Here is a 6013-nt window from a genome sequence, read left to right on the forward strand (position 1 = left end):
TCTTGGGTTTCCTTGGGAGGTTTCCTGTGTTTAGAAAGACAGAAGGAGAGGTAGACACGTTGGTGAAGGCTTTTCTTCTTGTAACTCCTGAGTTGCCGGCGCTTGGCTTGGCTCTACCATTGCTTTTTCTTCTGCCATAAAAATGGCACACCCCAGACAGGAGCTGACTCTGGACAAAGGTGACGCTTGGAACAGAGTTGCAGCTGGCCTGAAAATGTAAACAAGAACTAAAACTTGGTTGATGAATGATTTGGGGGTTGTTTGTTATTGCAACAAAACACAGCAGAAGCAGACTAATACTGCAGGACATTTGGGTAAACCTCCAGAAGGAGTTGAGCAGAATCTGCTATTGAGTCTTTCCTCGGGGGGCAGGGATCTTTATCTTTCCATTTTCATGTGCCGTGAGATTCAGCTTATTTAAGAAATGAGGAGGGTCTGATATCTTTCATTATTAAAAGAAAGAAATGTAAAGACCAAAAACCATCAGGGCCATAATAAATGGACCATGATGGAATTGGAGAACAATGTGGCACAGAACCTCAAATTTCTAAAACAAACAAAACCCAAAAATCAAAAAAACAGACTTACTGGACTCCTGGAGACTGGAGGACTCCCTGAGGCTATTGCCTTGAGATGCTCTTCAAACCTTGAACTGAAACTTACCCCTGAGGTCACCTTGCAGCTGAATAGCAGATAAGCTCACAAAAAATATCAGCCATGACTACTGAGTTCCTTTAAAAAGTCCCCTATATGAGGCCATACACTGAACAGTTCCTTTAAAACAAAGACAAGACCGTAAGGGAGCAGGGAAACTAGACTAATGGAAGGAGAACCACCAGAACAGAAATAATAACAATGGTCACATATTTCTGTGTAATGTCCTACCTGGGAAAATAAAAAAAAATTATTATTTTTCATTCTGCGTAATGTCCTACCTGCGAAAATAGTCTGTGAAAACCAAAACCTAAACCAAACCCAGTGCCGTGGAGTCAATTCCGACTCATAGCGACCCTATAGGACAGAGTAGAACTGCCCCATAGAGTTTCCAGGAAGCGCCTAGTGGATTCGAACTGCCGACCCTTTGGTTAGCAGCTGTTTCCAGTCTGTGAAAAGACACACTATTTGTAGGTGTGACACGGTGTCATCATTCTTTCTAAAACCCGAGCCAACCTGGTGGTATGGACGTTGTTCTTGCGCAAGCCAGGGCCCGTGCCCACTTGTAAACCAGCAGGGAAGGGGAAGAAACAAGAAGTTACTCACCAAGTAGACATCAAGCACTGAGGCGTTATAATCCTGCGTTTCCAGCATCTTTGTCTCAGAGGTTAGGTAGACGGTCCCCTTCTCCAAGGTAAATGTTGAACTGGAAGGTAACACTTTGCTGGAAAAATACACAAGGCTTGTGAGCAAGTTGCCACCAGAATGAACTCCATAGAAAACTCCACGATTGTGGGTACAGACACTAAGGTGGGGAGGATTTTGGGGATGAAAAAAAATTTTTTTTTTGTTGGTGTTCAAAGGGGATATGGTCACACCTGGAGATACATCACTTGAGTTAAAGTATTTGATTGTGGGGGCCATGAGCCAGAATCTACCCCAGGACAACTGTGCGCGTGTCTTTAGTTAGTAGTGCGTTTTCTCTCCCTGCTTCTTTGTGTTTTCGAGATGCGATTTGTGAAGCTCATGCCTCTGAGTAGGGAGTTGCTGGGGACCAAGAAGCCCGCTGCTCATCTTTGACTCTGGATGGTTGCTTCTCGCTGATTAAGTTCTCCTCTCTTGGTGCTCACACTTTGCTACTTCATAGAAGATAACCTTGTGCATAGTTAGCAATGATGATGTCTGTTCTTTTTACCATTATTTTTTTCTTTTTGGCATGAAAGGTTTAATTACATGAGTGTTTAAACACAATTTTCTGCCCCCCAGGTAGCCCCAGTGGCAACAAAAGTTAAGCAAGGCTGCTACCCACGAGGTTGGCAGTGCGATGGGAGAAAAGACCTGGTGATCTGCTTCTGTAGAGATTACACCCTTGGAAACCCTATGGGGCAGTTCTACTCTGTCATATGGGGTCACTATGACTTGGAATCGACTGGATAGCATCCCACAATAATAACAACCCGCAGGGTTCCTGATTCGGGAGGTCTGGTGTACGGTGCATGAGTTTGTATCAGGTTGTACTCATGCTGCTGGTCTGGTCCAGGGACCACTATTTGTGCCACATGGAATTACATAATTAGAGTGTTGTGTTATATGCTTTCATCATACCTAAGCATATAAGGGAAACTCCGGTGGCGTAGTGATTAAGTGCTACGGCTGTTAACCAAGAGGTTGGCAGTTCGAATCCCCTAGGCTCTCTTTGGAAACTCTATTGGGCAATACTACTCTGTCCTATAGGGTTGCTATGAGTCAGAATTGCCTCAATGGCAGTTGGTGGTTGGTTGAGCATATAAGACAACGCTCTAATTGTCGACTCAACGGCAATGGGTTCGGGATTATATGCTTTGTAAGGAGAGTCCAAAGTGTACCTCAGTCACAAGGACACAAAAGCCAATGGAATGCAGGTAGAGAGCTGTTTATGCAGGGAAACTGCCTTGTTTTGTCTTGATATGACAACCAGTGTTAACTGTTGGAGTAATTGCTCCATGTTGGTGGTGTCAGCTGCCCTGGAATAAACCCTAACTCATGGCGACCCCATGCACAATGGAACAAAACGCTGCCTGGTCCTGTGCCATCCCGGTGATCAGTTTTCAGTCAGGTCATTGTGACCCACAGGGTTTTCACTGGCTGACTTTCAGAACTAGATTGCCAGGCTGTTCTTCCTAGTCCATCTTAGTATGGAAGCTCTGCTGAAACCTGCTCAGCATCATAGCAACACGCAAGCTTCCATGGAGAGATGGGTGCTGGCTGCGCACGAGGTGCACTGGCCAGAGGTCAAACGCGGGTCTCCCTCATGGAAGGTGACTATTCCACCATCTCAACCAAATTGTATTTAAATCGGGTATTAATTTCTTTTATTAATTTAGGGGCTCAGGAATGCACGATTTTTTTTCTTCATTGAAATACAAGGTATTTTCGTTTTTAACCTGTGGAAATTTGCCATGCGAAGGTTTCTGCAGGCACAAATTGTCCTCAGGGTTTGGATGTTTGGTGTTAGGAGAAGTGGGGAGGGGTGGCCATCTGTCATATGGAGGGAACCTCAGAATGGCGCGCGGTCGCCCCCTGGTGGTCGAGCTGACAGCAACTGTGGAGAAGAAGGACTTCCCCTCTAACCTTCCATACCGTGTCCTCTTCCTGAGATCCCTTCCTGACTTAGCTCAGAGCTCACCTCTGCTGACAACACCCTGTCTAAGGTGATCTTCTTAAGGAGCACTGGTGGCACAACGATTTAATGCTCAGCTGCTAACTGACTGGCTGAACCCACCAGCAGCTCCACAGAAGAAAGACCTGGTGACCTGCTTCAGTAAAGACCACAGCCTAGGAAACCCTAAGGGGCAGCTCTACTCTGTCCCGTGTGGTCGCTGTGAGTGGGAATAGACTCAAGGGCACCCACCACCAACAACAAGGTCACTCTCTCAGGATGGGAGACTACTGAGGACATTATAACCTCTGTGCCTCTCATCTGGGAACTGCACGTAATTCTCTCTGTAAACATCTGACTATGAATGGAAGACACTCGAACTGGTTAGGAATCCTGACCTTTTCAATATCAAACAAAGAAATGAAAAAGTTCCCCAAAAACTGCATAGTTCTTAATCAATAAGGTTTCTTTGTATTTTTCCTGGTCATAAAAGTAAGGCATATTGAGAAAACTTTGAAAATAAAGAAAAGTAGGAGGAAAGGAAGGTGCCTTGCTGACACGGTGGTTAAAGTGCTCGACTGCTCACTGAAAGGTCAGCGGTTTGAACCCACCAGCTGCTCTGCAGGAGAAAAGATGGGGCAGTCTGCTCCTGTCAAGGTTATAGCCGTGGAAACTATAGGGGGCAGTTCGATTCTGTCCTACAGGCTCACTAGGAGTCAGAATCAATTCAAAGGCAAAGGTTTTTGGTTGATGTAAAATATATGATGCGGGGTGGCAAAAAATACACTGGAAAATAATAGTGGTTTTCCAGACTTTCTGAATTGTGGGCCATGTTGCTTTTCTCTAATAATTTTTTTAAGTAACTTCCTCCTTCTGATTTTAATTTTTAGCTACTTCTATTTATTTTCTTCCTAATAGGGTATAAGCAAGAATATTGTGGTTGTGCTTGTTCTTTTCAAAATTTTATTTCTTTAATGGTCCTACATGCATATGGACAAAATACAGCAGAAAGTAGCCCTCTGTGCCCATATCCTTGTGTGACTCAGAGTTCTCCTGCCAAGAAGCAAGCTCGTTTTGGGAGTATTTTTTTTAATATAATATTTACCTTTTGGTTTTGGAACCTAAGATTATGTCACTGACATGGTTAAAAGGAAATAAAAATAAGAAAACAGAAACATTAGTGTCTTCTCCAGGACTCAAAAAGTACATTTATGGATGATAATTTTTAAAAAATATATTACCAGAAAAAAGAAATATCAGATTTCCTTGGTTCATAGTTTCAAAATTTGATAAAATCTAAGTCATCTCTTTTTTAGCCTTTGTTATCCACACTGTTTTACACATGTATTAGTTTTCCATCTTAGTAAGTAGAATATTTTTGCATCATTAAATTTGGGCACAAAAACAAGGCTCATAGACACTTGTATCCAGATTATATAAAGAACTCTCAAAATCCAATAAGAGAAGGGAAATAACCCAGTAGAAAAATGGGCACAACATACCAATTAAGATGGCTAAAATACATAATGCCAACATCAATAAATGTTGGTGAGCATGTGGAGCCACAGGAACTCCTGTTCATCAGTGGAGGGAATGCACAATGGCAGGTTGGAAAGCCCTCACAGTTTTCTTACAAAACCAAACGTCATCTTGGTTATCAAATGCTCTATAACAGAAATGCCACAAGTGGGTGCCTTTAATGAACACAAATTTATCTTCTCACAGTTGAGGAGTCTAGAAGTCCAAAGTCAGGGTGCTGGCAGGAGAGGAAGGTTTTCTTTCTCTGCAGGCTCTAGGGGAAGGTCCTTGTTCCCTGGTGATCTTCATGTGGTGGGGCATCCGTCTTCTCCCATCTCTGCTTGCTTCTCTATGCCTAATCTGCTCTTTTTATATGTCAAATGTGATTAGCTTAAAATACACCCTACACTGATATGGCCTCTTAACAAAGAAATCCCATTCTTAAATGAGAATATAAGCACAGCAATACTCATCACTGTCAAGTCAATTCCAACTTATACCAACCCTAGAGGACAGAGTAGAACTGACTCACAGGGTTTCAAGGTTGTAATCTTTATGGAAGCAGATTGCCCCATCTCTCTCCTGTGGAGCAGCTGGTGGGTTCAAACCACCAACATTTTGGTGAACAGCTGAGCACTTAATCACTGTGCCACCAGGTAAAGGGGTTAGGATTTAAAACACATGTTTTAGGGGGACACAATTCAACCCACAACACCATATGATCCAACAATCGTGCTCCTTGATTTACCAACATTGAAAGCCTACGTTCACACAAAAACCTGCACACAGTGTTTATGGGAGGGTTTCTTATCTGTAGTTCTCATCAGTGTGGTGGCTGAATGCATCTCTCTGTCTCCTTCCTGAGCCATCAGCAACCACAGTGCACCCCCTGCTTCCTTCTGTGGGGTGACCTTGTCTCCTGGAATGGACCCTGGGCACACAGAAGGCACTCATACCCCTGCCACTTAAAACGCTGGATTCTTAGGCTGCCTTCAAACAGCCAGCTCTGTTCGCTCTACAATCAGAGCTCCAAGGACATTGGCATTGCCCAGGACACATACCAAGCCCTCCGGAGTGCCCACTGAGACCCCTTTCCCTGGGTGGGGGCAGTCACCCCCACCCACCAACAGCTCCCGCTAAGGATCAAGATCTAATTTCCAACTCTTGGGCTCTCTAACCAAGAAAATCAACCTTATTTAAAGG

This window comes from Loxodonta africana, chromosome 9 (assembly GCF_030014295.1).
Source record: "Loxodonta africana isolate mLoxAfr1 chromosome 9, mLoxAfr1.hap2, whole genome shotgun sequence".
NCBI lineage: Eukaryota > Metazoa > Chordata > Mammalia > Proboscidea > Elephantidae > Loxodonta > Loxodonta africana.